At 37.2% G+C, this 16381-nt stretch overlaps 1 protein-coding gene across 1 annotated transcript in view; it reads left to right on the forward strand.

Annotated features, from left to right (window-relative positions):
* The window catches only part of WDR72 (WD repeat domain 72), a 176890-nt gene that overhangs the window by 148853 nt on the left and 11656 nt on the right, over positions 1-16381 (forward strand). The window lies entirely within an intron of this gene.

The raw sequence follows: 16381 nt of genomic DNA on the forward strand, positions 1-16381 counted from the left end.
TGCAGTTCCCCCAGGAAGGTAACTATGTATCTTCATGAATGAAAATTACCTGCATGAATGAAAAGGAAAGCAAATTATGGCAGATGGGCCAGTTAACTCCGAGAAATCCTAGGGCCTGAATCTAGGGCCTAGGGTTTAAGTACTTGAATTTGGGACTATATTATGGAGTTGGGCACAAGAATAAGGCAGGAATCTAGGTAAAAGGTCATTATTCAGGCATGATTCAGTAGGAACAAGCTGGTTCTGGGATCGGGAGCTCTGTGACTAACACGTTGTAGGCATTGAAAAAGGGGGACACAGCAGAAAGATCAAGAACATCAGGTCCAGAAAGGAGAGGATTTTGAAACCTATTGTAACAATAGACTCTGCCTTCAAGGAGTTTGCATCAAGGTCAAGAAAACCAACCTACAAGTAGGAGACATTTTGACAATAAAATATGATCTATAATAAGCTATGGAAGCTTTTGGCAAAGTATTACATAAGGTCAGGAAGTGGAGAGATGTACATGGATTCTAGCTTCTTTAAAAAAGGTGTTAATTGGTACATCTCTTTTTCACAACATTTTTGTGGAGCAGGGAAAAGATTTAGGAGGGAACATTTATTAAGTACATGCTATATATGCCTGGTACTATGATAGGTGATTTAAAAAGATTGTCTAATTTAATCACTGTGGAATTGCTAAGGTCAATAGTTCTCAAAGCTGGTGACTATTTGAAATCACGTGAGCTTTACATCCTCCCCCACCCTTGTCTGATTGAATTATTGTGAGTTGGGCCAATTGTAGATGCTTTCTTAAATTGTTCCAGGTGATTCCAACGTACAGTAGGTTTGCAGCCTCTGATGTTTATGGTAATTTTCTCACCATTGCTTCTGCGGAAATATCAGCATTTGCTGTGGAAGAGGGAGAGAAGCTGAGAGAAGGGTATGTGTAGACCCCAAATCAGAATTCAAGTAGCCTTGACAAGGTGGTTAAAACTCTATCATTCATTTATTAAATTGCAAAAAATGATCTTCCCAGGAAGATCTGTCTTAACCTCAGTGACTAATTCCTCCTAACTCAGTGTTGTTTATGGTAAAATAGAAATGCAGATAACTTGATCCTTTAAATATTTCTAGGTGAAAAAACAAATTGCAAATCAGCCTTTTAAGTGGCCTCTGCCTTTATATCTCTTCACACATATATACAAAGCTAGACAAGCACTTGAAAATGTCTCAAACCTAGAGTGGAGAGTTAGTCTGTAGTTGTCACATGCAAGAAGGCTGGTTAGAATAGATTTCTGGGCCCCTACCCAGAGCTGTTGATTCAGTTAAGTCTGGGGTCAGGCCTAAGATTGGCATGTCTAACAGTTCCCCGGTGATGCTAAAGCTACTGGACCAGAGACCACACTTTGATGGACCAGTGATGTGGTGCCTAAGAAGTTCTTGGAAGCAGTGAAGACTTGAGTGGATTCCCGTCCTCATCTCATCTTTTCCCACTAACCACCGAAATACATGTTTGTTCTGAGGTCTCCTGGTTTTCAGCTGGGTCACAGTTAGAACAGGAGCAGACACTTCTTGCCCCACAAGGCAGGTAGGCTGTGTCATTCCCTACCTCTGTGGTTTACATTACTAGGAGAACTAGGCTAATATGAACACTGACAAGTTAATTCCTTTGGGTAAGAGAGGCCTCTCCATTCTTTGTCAGTCTGTGGCCTCCATATTGTAATAATAATAATAATAATAATAATATTAACTTTTCAAATCAGCTTGTTTTTGAAACCAGTGCTCTTTTGACCACATTGGTGTTGATTATGTGTTAAGGCATGTTACTTTAACTACCTTAAGTTCTAATTTCCTCTTTGATAAATGGGGAAGCATGGACCTACTTGGAAGGATTGTTTTAAGGATTAAAGGACATGATGCATATAAAGAACGTGTGTGTGTGTGTCAACAACCAAACCTTCTGAAAATTGACTTCATAATTTTTAAACAGAGTCTATCTGCTACATTCCAGTTCCATCAAGAAATGAAATGATCTAACATCCCCTAGCAGCGTACACCAAAAGCACTCTGCAAGTTCCCCTGCATGACCTTCACCACATGTGCATGAGTGTAATTCGTGTTCAGTGTCTCTTCCCTGTTAAACTGTAATATCTATAAGGGCATCAACCATGCCTGTCTCAATGTTGACTAAAATAAAAATCCCTAAGAATAAATAATGCACTGTTGTTCATACTTGACTGCCACAAACTTTCCTTTATGCTTAGGGCACAGCTATGGGTTCTCTTTCTTCTCTAAGTTTCCCTAGCTTCTTTGAAGAGCTTCTTACCTGTCATTCCAAGCCTGCTCTGTGTTAGCTAAGAAGGTACACACAAAAAAACGTAATCGCTATTTGCATTGCTGACTATGCTAATCTGTTTCTATTGACTTTGATTTCTAAAAATGTCTTCTGTAAAAAATGGCTAAGTCACTTCTAGCAAATGGCTCCTCTATTTTTCAGTGGCCAGAAATTTTTTTAATCTGATAATCACCTACAAACTACCAAATAATATGAAATATTTTACAATCAAGCTATGCATTTTTTTTTCCTCCAAAAGCATGTTCGTGACATGGTCAGAAAATGATTAGCATTCACTACAAACGCTTCCCTCAGAGCTTACTTTTTCACCTCACCCCAATTCCCGTCGCCTTTATAAATTAGTAAATGGAGCTTATCAAAGATTAATATCTTGCTTTCTCCTTTTGGCGACTAACTCTCTCTTCTCAAAATTACGTTCTTTGTAGTCAGCCAAAATTCTGCACATGGTCTGGAGGCACAACAGGAATCCCAAGCCCAGTGTGTGATGAAAATTAACCATGTTGCTTCTTAAGAGTTCAAGTTCTCGCACCAGGCCTGCTCCACAGGAGCAAGGCGGCCCTGGCCGTATCTTTTCGTTTGGGGAAGTCTTACCTATGATAGATGTTATACCACAGGTACATTTAGAAGGAAGGTCAGGAATATGGAACAATGCTAGCATATACTATTTTATTTAAGGAAAGGAAGTTTTAAGTAGGATGTGATCAGCATATAGTTCTAAATTACTATAGAGAGTGAGCTGAGTTGATGAATGCCCTAGAACCAATTTTATACTTGTGATTTTTCACTGGATAAGATTGTTTCACATTCTGTACAGACTTACCCAGCAAAAAAATCCAACTGGTCAGTTACAGAGAAGCCATACCGCTTATCATATCAACCTTAGGAAATCAGGGGCATCTGTCTTTTGCTTCCCAACATTCATTGCTGCCATAAAAGCACCTCATATTCTTCTGTGCATTTCTGCAGGGAGCTTAAATTCACTTGTCCTTCCACTTCAGATGCCATAGACATGCCTGAAGCATCTACCGCCAGATTAATTCCTCTATCATTACCACAACATGACCAAGGGGTGGCAGGTGCCTGTGGTTTAACTAATCGATTAATTTTCTGAGGCTCAGAACTTTAGGCTGATTAAGGCAAGGGAAGAACAAGTGGATGAAGAACATTCATTCTAGGCGTGTTATCTAATCGAGACTAAGACAGTTCTTTCTGCAAGGAAATTTTGGATGCTCCTGCTTCCAGTCTGCTCTGGGTCTGGTTTTTCAGCCTGACCCTTTACCCTCTGGTGAGCAGTCATCTTGCTTTGGTCAATGTTTAGTGCTTAAAACCACCAACACCTGAAATACAGATATTACCACTGAAATACAGAGATTGGTCACCACTGTGTACCTGACGCCTTACATAGCACCTGGCACCCAGCCAGCACTCATTGTTTATGGAATTCATAATACAAGAGTAATCCTGCAGTCATTCTGCAATATTGGAGCATGAAATATCCATTCAACTCATTTCTAACAAATAATTTCTAAATGTTGTGATGAAACTACCCATTCTGTTTAATTTTCATGTTTAAAAACTTTATAATAAAATATTTTTCTCTGTTTTCTCTTGTGATAATTACAATTTTGAGGAGACTGAGTACATTTTATTGAACACCAGATCATGAGTTCATATCTAAGGCCATGCTCTTCCTCTATAGTGAAATCTTTTATTTAATATCTCTGAAATTGTTTTTGTTTTTCTTTGTATTCTTTTATTTTGTTTTCTAATGATATTAAGCCATAGGGCTAGATTCAGAGGGTTCCATAATTCAGTTAGTTGCTCTAAGTTTTTCTTTACAAGAGTAAGATATACCTTGCCAGTTGTTCAGATCCGCTTTTCTGTACTTTGAGAGTATTTTAGAATTTTCCTCATATAAATCTTGTATATTTCTTATTGTTTTTTAATTACTGTAAATACAGCCTTATTTTTCATATTTTCTAACTGGTTTTGTTTGTATTTTTGAAGAGTATTGATTTATATACCATGCTACGTTACTAAGTTCTCTTTTTGCTCTATTTTTTTTTCATAGATTCTTTGGGTTTTCAAGATATATTAGTGTATTTTACAACAAAAAAAGTGCTTTACTACTTTCTTTTTATTTACCACGTCTCTAATTGTAGTTGGAAATAGTAGGCATCCTGTTGTTTCTCTTACTTTGATGGGAAAGGTATTGGTGTTTCTATATGAAGCACGATGCTGCCTTTGGGGCTGAGTCGGCATATATATTTTATCATGTCAAAAAATATCTAACAACCCTATTGTATTTTTTTTTACATAAATGGGTGTTAAATTTTGTCAAATGAGTTTTCTTTCCCCAATTCTGCTATGGTAATTGTTCATTTGCTCCTTTGAGCTCTACCAATTTTTCCATAAAATTACTTATTTAATCTAGATTTTCAGATGAATTTGTGCAGATTTGAGCACTGTCATCTCATGACTTTTTAAAACTTTCTCCCTGTTGATAGCTATTTCCCTTCCTTTAAAAATTTTCAAGTACTGTGAATTTTCCTTTACTTCTTGATTAGACTTTCTAGTGGCTTGTTGGTTTTGATTTTTTTTAAAAAATAGCTTTTGAATTTCTGTCTTTGTTCTTCTGTCTTACTGTTTTCTAATTTATAATCTGTATTAATTTTTTCTCTTGGTTTCTTTTGGTTTACTTTATTATTTTTTATCTACCTTTTTGAGCAATCTGATAATTTTTCTTCTAATATGTTAATAAAATCTATTAACATTTATTGATAATGTTGCATATGCAAAATATGTAAAAATGTATGCCTTCTTTCATTATATAGCCTGTTTTACTTGATTTTTCTCAAAACCTCTGTCCTTTCCTCTGTCTTTTTTTGGTGGAGAGGAACAGGGAACCATTTGGAAAAGTTTAATTTTTTTGTTACAATGCTTACCTTTATGCTAATGTCTTTATATAACATCCTTTTTTTTCTTTTTGCCATTGCGGATTCATACTCAACTATGAGCAATTGAAATAACTTTGCTAGTAACGCTTTAGCTCCCTCTTCCAGCATGTACTTTGAAATATTTAGTCCCAGGTAAAACGTGTAACATAATCAGTGAGCTTATCTTGCGCCCTCTGCACTCTTCACAGCCTTCTAATCCCTTCCACGCTTTTCACAGTCCTGTCCCTACATTGTCAGAGCATGTAGTCATCCTTCTATAGACATACGTCGTCTTAGTCCCACAGGTAAATGTATACAGAGACTGGCAAAAGTAGGTTTACAGTTGCGAGTATGCGAAACACCGAGTTTATCCTTGTATTATTGTTTATTATCGTATTATTTATTTGTATTATGGAAACCTACTCCCCCCCCCCCCGCCGCCCCGTATTTAATGCTTACCTCTTGTTCTTATGCAGATGTTTCTTTAAGTATGCTGGTTGTCTAAAGTTCATTCTTTAGTAAACTCTTAGGAAAGGTTTATTGGAAACATATTACTGAAGTTATTGCATGCTCCTATCAGTTTGAAACCTTTATAATTAAAGGTCAATTTTACTGGATAGAAAAATCTTAGCTCAAATTTTTTTTTTGTAAGTTTTTAAAACATGTTACTCCTTCATTTTCTGGGGTGAATTGTTGTCATCAAAATCTTATGACATGTGCCTTGACTGGTGTGGCTCAGTGGGTTAGGCATCCTCCTGCAAAGTGATAGGTCGCACATTGGATTCCTGGTCAGGGCACATGCCTGGGTTTGGGTTCAGTTCCTGGTGAGGGTGTACATGAGAGGGAACTGCTCTCACATCGATTTTTTTTCTCCCTTTCTTTCTCTATCCCTTCCCTTCTCTCTATGAAAATGTAAAAATCAAGTCTTTAAAAAAACTTATGACAATTTGATTTTCTTTCCCTTATGAGTAACGACTCATTTCTTATTCTATTTTGAAACTTTGTTCAAGTTTGTAATATTGCTATCATCAGTAGCTCATATGAATGAAATTTCCTGGAGTATATGTTGTAAAAGACCAAATGGAAGGCTCTGTTTAATATCTAATGTACTTGCTAAGATCTAGCCAATCACCAAGTCTCTGATACCGTTCAGCTGCTGTTACCAAGGCATCAACCATGTAATGATCTGATCAATTTTTTTTGTCTACTGTGCATATGGGGGCAGAGGAAGCAGCAGTAAAAAATCTCTGGATCAGACTAGATTTGTTTTTAGTTACGGCTAGAGTTGGATACAAAACAATCTTAACTTATGATTTATGTTTATGAAGCATAGTATAGAACTGAAGTACATAAATAGGATTTTCAACTTTGTGCTTAATTAAGATGGATGTAAGTATGCTTTTTTCATGGTTTAACTTGATGTTCAAGGGAAAGGTTTTATTGTTAGTAATTGTTATGGTGCTATATCTATCCTAGAAATGAGAGAGAAGGGGAATGTCAGTAACAAGTAAGCCACTATTTCTGTGTTTTAGTTTTAGACTCCATCCAATGACTACCCTCATTAAAGATTTGGCCTTTGATGGGGCTGAGCTGGATTTAGATTTTCAATTTCAATACTTGCACATAATATGTGTATGAAAACCAGTAAAAAGACTGGCAATCAAAGGTCATGCACAAGTGATGGTAGAAGACCTGTGCTTAGTTTGCCTGCATTATCAGAAACCAGTAAGAATTACCTCTTTCCACATTCAGCATGCTTGATAGGAAAAGGGAGAATTACAGATGACTTTGTGCAAGATTTTCTTTGGTTATAGATATTATCAAATGAATACAAACCCACATGCCTCCTTAAACTATTTGTTTTTAAATGGGTGCTACCTTTCTCTTCTAGATTTCTATAATTTTAAATGAAATTCAAGATTATATAGCTATATGAAATAGTTAATTTATTATTAGGTCAGAAAAATTTTAAATATTATTATGTTGCTAGTAAAAATAAAGTGCCTTGATCTGAAGGCTGGACATCCTGCCGTTTACATGTACTTCTAGGCAAAGACATATAAATAAAAATAATACTATTGAATTTAGACTTTCTGCCATCTAGCCACTAGGTTAAGTCCAGAGAGCTGGCTAAGATGACATGATTGTGGGGCTAGTTGGTTACCTTCCTGATGCTTGGTCTCCTGTCTTTACCACGGAGTTTGGGAAACACACAATAGGGCTCGATATTCTGTCGAATAAAAAAGTGGGTGGATGAGTGTACAAACAACCAAACCGCCCTTCTCTATTTGACGTTTTGGAAGTGTGGCGAACTACTCACTATTTTTAAATGAAGGCATAAAATACTGAGAATTCTAAAGGTAACATGGTTAAAACTTACCATGTTTTTAACTCATTTCGTTATGAAAACAATTCTATGCAACTGGTAGAATTATTACTATTAATCGTTATTACTATTATTATTTTGTAGATGTGGAAACTGAGACACAAAAATAATAAGTAACCTGGCAAGTACGGGGTTTGTGGATGAGCCAGGAGTTTGTTTGAATTGGCTATTCAATAGGGATAAATTTCCATAACAATGAGCTTCTTGTCTCTCAGTTGTGAAAGCTCTTTTTTCCAGTCCTTAGAGTGGTCAGTGGAGAGTGATCTTAAACAGTGTTTGCTAAAGGAAACACTTACAAGAAACTAGCCAATTACAAATGAAAGACAATATATGTAATTCTTTCAACATCTAATCATACTGTATCTTTCAATTAAATTATCACTCTTAGAAGCAGAATCCGTGATATTTGCCAAGTGCAATCCTTGCCAAATATCCGGACACAATCATGGGCTTTAAGGATTACAAGTCACATAATAAAGGATAATGACCTAAAATTAAGCAAACCAATAAAAAAAGCTGGGACTGCCATGCTCTGTATAAATCAGCAATCTCTTAGATTTAATGTGAGATTAAGGTGCTGTGGAACCCGCAATTACACTGTTTTTCACTAAGAAAAAAATGTGATGATGGAGCTCAGGAAAATTCTTCCTCCTATTTACCACTGTTTAATTGGATTGGGGGCTGCTTAAACATCTTTGAGTTGGAGCTTATAAGAAGATGATCCCAGCTGTTTTTCAAAGCTTACGGGCAGCAGGCAGACAACACGATCTTGTCAAGGCTCATGCAAAAACCTTAATCCTGCTTTTTCCCATCAACCAGCTACTGCAGCCCAGCGTTTAACCTTCTAAGTACTAAATGTGCTTTGTCACTGATTTGGTAGATTTGCCACTGAATTGTTATTGTTTAATTCTGTTAGCTTCACTGCCATTAAAAGATTTTTTCAGTTCCTCCTGCCTTTGGATACCGACCATGTTACCTTTAGAATTCTCAGTATTTTATGCCTTCATTTAAAAATAGTGAGTAGTTCGCCACACTTCCAAAACGTCAAATAGAGAAGGGCGGTTTGGTTGTTTGTACACTCATCCACCCACTTTTTTATTCGACAGAATATCGAGCCCTATTGTGTGTTTCCCAAACTCCGTGGTAATGACAGGAGACCAAGCATCAGGAAGGTAACCAACTAGCCCCACAATCATGTCATCTTAGCCAGCTCTCTGGACTTCATTGATGAAAGTAAATAAAATAATTTGGAGTTCACTTTTACTTACGTTTTCTAGCTACATTTGCCTAGTCCGAATATCCGGCATCTTAATGTTAGAAGTATCAGCTGCAGTTTTACCTAGATCAGCAATATCATTGTATTTAGAGAGTCAAGGTTAAATGGTCAAATTAGCTTTCCCTACAGCTGCACATGCTACTTGGATGGTGATGTGCTTTCTTTTCTCTTTTCCTTTGGAGGGTGAGTAGTAAAGGCAAGGGGGAGTGGCTCTCTGATATGTCCCAATGGCAGTGAGCAGTCAGCAGAAAAGCAGACACAGTGAATGCTCAGCTGCTCGGACCAGTCAAGCAAGTTACCAAGTCCCAGCTGTGCCTCTTGATGTTTTCTGATTGCACCTACTCCTCAATCTGTGAACTGTTTTCTGGACTCAGATTCATCAAGCACTGCTGCTTCAAAAACGCATGCAGACAGGCATCCTAGGATATGCCATTATAAGCTGCTGCCAGGGGATCTTCTAGGAGATAAATGGAATCTGTGTGAAGTAAATTAGTGTGAACCAGTTAATCTGAGTGTCAGCCTTGAGCCACTTCCATGGATAACTAGCTGGCTGACTGGAGGCCAGGGCCTTCTGCCATATGTGGACTGGAATCTCTGAGAGTCTATTCTACAGAATGGGGGGAATCTTGGGGCTGTTTATTCTTGGAAGAATGCCAGTCTGATCTGTGTTTCAGATTTGTCAATGAAATGGAAAGCATTTTTGTTTACCTCCTTACTCTGGCTGTGCCGAATGGCTCTAAGTTGGACAACTTCTTTCCTGGGGAAAAACAGGAGAGAAATGCCCTGGAAAGAACTGCTTCCTCTTGCATAAGCTGCCATTTTTCATACTCCAGCTGTGCTGTGCTCGGTCTGAGCCTCCTAAGGTCTTTAGGGTTTTAAAACAAAATAATTACCATCATTTGGCAAACCAAGTTCAATCCAAATCTCCCTATTTGTTTTTTTGAGGAATAAATCTGTGTGATCTTTAATTCATGATGAGATGGAGATTCTAAGCAAAGCCTGATGACCATGGTTCCCTGTAGATAGCCAGCGTGGAAAATCAAATTTTGGTTTTTAGAGGATAAGGGAGGGAGGGGGATGCCTCTCAATGGCAATAGAAAAAGAAAACCTTTTAAAATCACTTAACTGACTCACGAAAAGAACTCAGAGACAAAAAAGCATATGAACCAGGAGATATGTAAGAATTATTATTTAATATGCTTAAATGGTGAGTGTAAATGGTTCTATTATGTAAAAATCATGTTTCCATGATTCAGTATTCCTTTAGAGAACATAGTCTATTTTTACATTAAGATCACGAGAATTTTTTATCCAGTTATATTATGACAAATCATCTTTATTTCTTTTTTCATTTATTATATTAATAAAAATTTTTATCACCTCCCTTTCTGTAGAATGAAATATCAATGAGATGGTTAAACATGCAATAGAAATATATAAAATAGAATGACAATAAATGTAGACCTCATATTGTGGGGAAATTTATAAGAGCATGTTCACCTCCATCTCCACAGAAGCATTTTGCCTTTCATAAGAAGAAAATAATCTATCTTGGAATAAGAACTTGGGCAAAACAAAAATTGTTTAACTATTCAACAAATAAGTGTGTTTTCTTTTTCTGGTCCCTTTCCTGAGCCTCATGCATCTCTGTAAGGTAGCTTTTGCGTACTTTATGTGAAGGTACAACCATTACAGGGTCCGTGGAGACACATTTTATATATAAGATACATTTCAGTATATAGTATGTCTATGGATGTTAGATGGCATGAATCATAGCACAGATCAAACCAAATGCTTTAAAAATTGAGTGACCCTTTCCTTGAACTAATGAAACAAAAATGGGATGTCCCATGAGAATAAAATTTGTTTTATGCCTGTACATTGAGTCAGAGAAATAAAATCCCTAGGGTAAATTTAACTTTATGATTTATGAGGGAAAGGAAAAGAAAGTGAAAATCAGTGAATTTTCCCTTCTGTTGTAGGACATAGCTATATTTTACAATGTATGTCTTATTTTACAAAATTCTCTGAAGGGAGGGAAAGTGAGTGTTGTATAAATGATGCTTTGACCTAGCCAGCAATGGTTCACCCAATGTCTACATAATCTCATTCAATACAGAGAAAGTAGACTTCCCTAGCCATCACTGTCCTGTCCACAAGGAAGCTGTCTTGTGAGCAAGAGACTCATCATGTTTATGGAATAAGCATACTGTCTAGGAATTTCCAGCTGTCTAAGACAAGCTAAGGAGAGAAGCTAAGGATGACAGAAACTGACACATTCGGTCAGGCCTATGATTCTTCCAGCTCAGTCTTCTGATTGCAGCACTACAGGTTCCATCAGAGAGAATTAAAATTGTCCTCATGACATCAGCCTCAATATTTCAAGATGTGCCTAAAATACTTTTCTTTCTTATTAATGTAGCCCAGTGAAATAATCAGACACAACCAAAGAATGGGATTAGAAGGATAACACAGATCAAATAAAATGCTAAGAAAACAGAAACAGGGGGAAATTAATGTTAAAAAGTAGAGTGATGAAGTCTTCAGGGAAAGGTGGCATTTGAGCTGGGTCTTGAATAAGGAGAAGCATTTTGGCAAGCAGAGAATTGGAGATTGGGATGAGAGAGGATATATCAAGCTGGGGAATCTTCACAAAAACATCGATATGGAAAATAAATAGCACACCTAGGGGACAATGAGCAATTTCATCCAACTACATTTTATGATATCAGAGCCTAAGATAGAGAGGAGTAGGAGGGGGCAGTGTCCAGTGAGAAACCTCTAGGTGTGAGTTGAGACTATTTCACGAAGTCCCTCAGGTCCAGGGCTCCAGAATCCCTCACTGCTGATGAGAGAAGTGATTGTAGGCTTTTCTAAATAGAAGCTATATGATTAAAACTTGGTTTTAGGGATGTGACTTGTCCCAGTTTAAAGAATCATTGGAGAGAAAAACATATCTTATCAGGCTATTAAAATAGAGGAGTGACTCTGGTCATGGAAAACAGGGTGAAAGTATAATAACCTTGAGGGGCTGGAGGAACTAAAGATTAGAAAATGGCAACCATAGGTATATATAACTTCTTGTCAATTTTATAAGTGTCCGTCACATCCTTCTTTAGATTTACTTCCATACTGGAGTTTTGGTCTTCCTAATTTCTTCTTGATATATTCTGATCCTATACAAGGCCTGTACAGAAGGTATCCAGCCATGTAGGGCAAAAAAATAGAGCCATTTACTAAAGAAGATACAACATACAAGAAACATTGTATGTAGGACAATGATGACCCAGCCCCCTTCAAAGTAGGCACCTTGGGACCTCACACAGTCTCCCAGTCACCATCAGCTTCCCCGTCATATTTTCCTGAATCTCATCAACAGTCTGAAATAGGTTCCCTTTCAAAGGTGATTTTAGTTTTGGGAAAAGCCAGAAGTCACAGGGTGCCAAATCTGGGCTGTATGGGGCTGAGTCATGTGGATAGTTTGATGTTTCACCAAGAAACTGCACAACATGTGACGCACTATCAGGTACATTGTTGTGATGAGGCTGCCAATCACCAGTTGCCCATAGCTGCAGCCTCTGAATCATCTGAATAGTTCCCATGGCAGAATGTTCAAGCTGAACACAAAATTTGATGCAGATCTGTTGCTCTACTCGCTCAGTCACTTTGAATGCAGCAACCACACAGTATACATGCTCACTCAACAGCACCTACTGCCCCTACTGACTAGTACAGTGAAGCTGTCATGGTTCACACATGAGCATTCCAGTCCACTCTCATTGGCTGCCGGGTTACATCGATGTTGCACAAAACCATTCTTGTTATAGTAATAACGGCTTGACTTGTTCCAGACAGACTTCCCCTCCCTAAAGTGCCAGCCTTCTGTTAACCATTTGCCTACACTTTTACATCAGCTGATGTCATTGAGTCATAGCAAATGGTAGCTAAGAGCCATGTTCTTGTTACATATATTGCAGATCATGTTATTTTTAAAAATATTTCCCAGGATTTGCTATACTAAAACGTGTATATAGCATGTATTCCCACTGACTGAGACTTAGAATTGTTTCTACAATTAACCTAGTCAGTTTCTAACATTTCACAGACCTTAGTGTCCTCTCGAATCCTAGAGATTTTACCATGTATTTTTCCAAAAGACTTGTAAAAACTTATTAAGAGGAGTATTTTATAGTAACCTAGGACACTATTTTATACCACCATTTCTAAAAATATCTGTTTGTCTCTTAGCTTTTCTTTTCTATTTCTTAGTTCTCTGATTATATCTCTCTCATATTAAACCTAGTTTTCTGAAAGTCTCATTAGATTATAGTTGCTTGTTTCCCTTTATCCACATATTTGCTCTTTAAAACTTTGCTTTCTTTGGGTGTGTTTCTCTTATTCTTTATAGTTGCTACTGGCTTGTCTAGTATCTAGATGAGACTCTACTACTTATCACAGTCATTTATGTATTTTGGGCAACCATCTCTTAAGAGATATTAGTACAAATACTGACTGTTACACAGGGACACAGCTTAAGGAGTTGAGAAGGCATTTTTGATTATATATTCCCCCAGCAAAATTAGTACTTCGAAATGAGTCACTGCATTTTATATGAATGACCAAAAGAAGCACAATTCTAACAGACCACCTATGCTTTCTGTGTTCAGCACAGGTGCAGGTGTTGGATGTGTAATACAAAAGAGTGATGCTTGCTGCTGATTACATTATAATGCAGGGATAGATCACATTATTAGCATCCAAGCATGTCTTTCATTCAATTTCAGCAAGTACACTAACATGTCATTTTGATACTATTCAAATAAAAATAAATCACATTCAGAGTAACCATGCCTAATGATACAGGTAACTTAGACCTTTTTCTTCCTTGCCTCCTTCTTAATGTGATGTGGCAAAGAACTAGAAAACAAAAGCATAGTCTAGATAATTTGATTTTCTTATTTTCCATTTCCTATCTAGGAGATAAAAGAGCTCTGACACTTGACTAACCGTCTGAGACAAAGGTTTCCCACCCCCCCCCCCCCCCCACCCCCCGATAGAGGATAGAGACAGCTATTAGCTGGGGATTTGAGACTGCCTGCCAACCATTCTCTGATGGTGTCATCTTAGGTTCGGCCTATGAAAAAGTTGCTGCTCTTAGGAATTCCAATGGTAGTGCCATATGACAGTTTCTTCTTCCTCTAATTCAAGAGGAAAATGTTTTTGGTATTCTTTTTCTTATGGATAACTGCAGACTTTTCTGTGGTTTAAATTGTCCTTTGCAGTGAGTCCTTATCTTAAGTTTATGTATAAATCATCTTTATCTCTCATCTTAAATGCTAGCTTGATGCTCTTTTGATTGAAGGATCTCTTGTTTTCCTGACTTTCTTCTAACTTTTCAAATACAGGCTGGGAAGTTTACTATCAATTCTTCCTAGGATTCTCCCTTTACTGACTGTTCTTCAATTTATTGATACATGAGGATCTATTTGTTTTCTTCTTGGGAACCTGTTTCAGTTTTCAACTTCTCAAACAGTAAAATTAATACATTTCTATATTACCATAGGATTTGGCCCTTATGAGAAAAGTCAAATGCTTTTGCAGAAAACTTAAACTACATGAAGAGTATGGGAGTTAATTTCTGTACATTCTTAGAACTCATTTATCACCAATACTTACTTTTAGTGATGAAGGGGTCCTTTCAGATAAGATGTTCCTGAATCTCTTTGTCTTGATAATTATCTCTATGCTTAAGGGATTGAGTTTGCTGATCTGAAGGTTTATTTCTTGCATCTAGAAATTCTCTACCAAATTACAGATAAGTATAAAAATGACATAAGTAATGTTTTCCTGAGTTTTTTCCCACTATGAATTTACTCAAACTCAAGGACTAATGTGGTACAAAATGCCCAGGGAGTGAAGTAGTAGAAATTATTTTGATTTGATGTTTAAAAAAAGGGAGGAAGTTTCTCATCTACTCATGTCCTCTCCTTAGACCACTCTTTGCAAAGCAAATGGTACTCTAAAAAAGCACATGTAGAAATTCAAGCAAACTTCTCATTGATGACTCTGACAATTACCCTTTTGGAAGGTGAGAAAATAAAGCAAAAAGAAGAGAAAGAGTTGCATCATTCCTTGTTACTCTCCCTTTCTACTTCTCAACTTACACATTTCCTTTGTCATAGTCTCTCCATCCTTCATCCAATATGTCTCAACAGTATGTTTCAATCTGAGAGTTTAAATAATTTGATTACAGTTGATTGTCATGCCAGGCTTGACTAAGACAAATGACATTGTGGGCTCCATCTTTACATATAAAAGGAATAGAAACAGTTCAGACTCCACTGATTCTTGTTTTAAAAGATTTGACCTAAGAAAAATACAATTCCACAGAACACCACACCTGTCCATATACCTGACCATTTATTTGACGAACAATAATTAAGAACTTCTTAAAGCCTAGAACCCTGAAGCCAAGATGGAGTCAGGCATCTCTGGGCCACACTGGAAGAAGAAGAAGAGTTGTCTTGGGCCACACATTAAAAACACGAACACTAATGAAAACTGATGAGCAATAAAAAGGTTTTAAGTATATTTATGATTTTGTGTTGGGCCACATTCGTAGCCATCCTAGGTCGCATGTGGCCTGTGGGCCATGGGTTGGACACCCCTGAATTAGACCTCCAACATCTAGACCGTCTGATATCCAGACCATCCGACATCCAGGCCAGAGCTTTTTCACTGCAATTGTGTTTCTTGCAATTATTCCATGGACCAAATTAATTTAGTTTTGGGTGATTTTTCTTATACTGAAGTTTGTAGTTGCCAAACTTATTTTGAAGAGAGGGGTTGTTTAAAGGAATTAATAGCATAAATGTGATTCTAAAAAAGGTAAGTTTTAGTTTTAAAGATTTTTTTTTTTGCACTGTTGGTAAACATGTAATGGATACCTCTTTCTATGCCAAGGATTCACCTTGTTTGTTCTCATGAGTAGCCATACTGTGGCCTCAGTCCTTTCTGAGTCATCTCTCCATAAAGCTTTTTCATGCTGGCATTGCAGCTACCCATGTATCTCTCTGAAGCTGCCCTGATTTCTTCTGTTCCTCAGTGAGATTGGACATTGCCACTTGTAGGGAAATAACAATCGTACTTAATTCAGAAAGGGCCTCAGGAGTCCTTATTATTTACAAGGCTAGTGTAGTAGCCACTTAGCTCTTGTTATCCTGTTTAGTGATATGTTGAGTGGCTGGTTGGTGTTGGATTCTGAACTGGCAGAATATTTGAGTCTCAGAGCCAGAAGATGTCAAGGAAGTTGTCCAGTCCAACTGTCTCCTTTTATTAATAAAATTCCAGGCAAGTTAAATGATATGATCAAGGTCACACTGTTGGGAGTAGAAGTGGAATTAAAAAACAGTTCTGGGTCCTATTAATTGAGCTCAGTTAGAGCA

Source organism: Pteronotus mesoamericanus, unplaced genomic scaffold (genome assembly GCF_021234165.1).
Source record: "Pteronotus mesoamericanus isolate MK-2021 breed Mesoamerican mustached bat unplaced genomic scaffold, CSHL_Meso_final contig_164, whole genome shotgun sequence".
NCBI classification, from domain to species: Eukaryota; Metazoa; Chordata; class Mammalia; order Chiroptera; family Mormoopidae; genus Pteronotus; species Pteronotus mesoamericanus.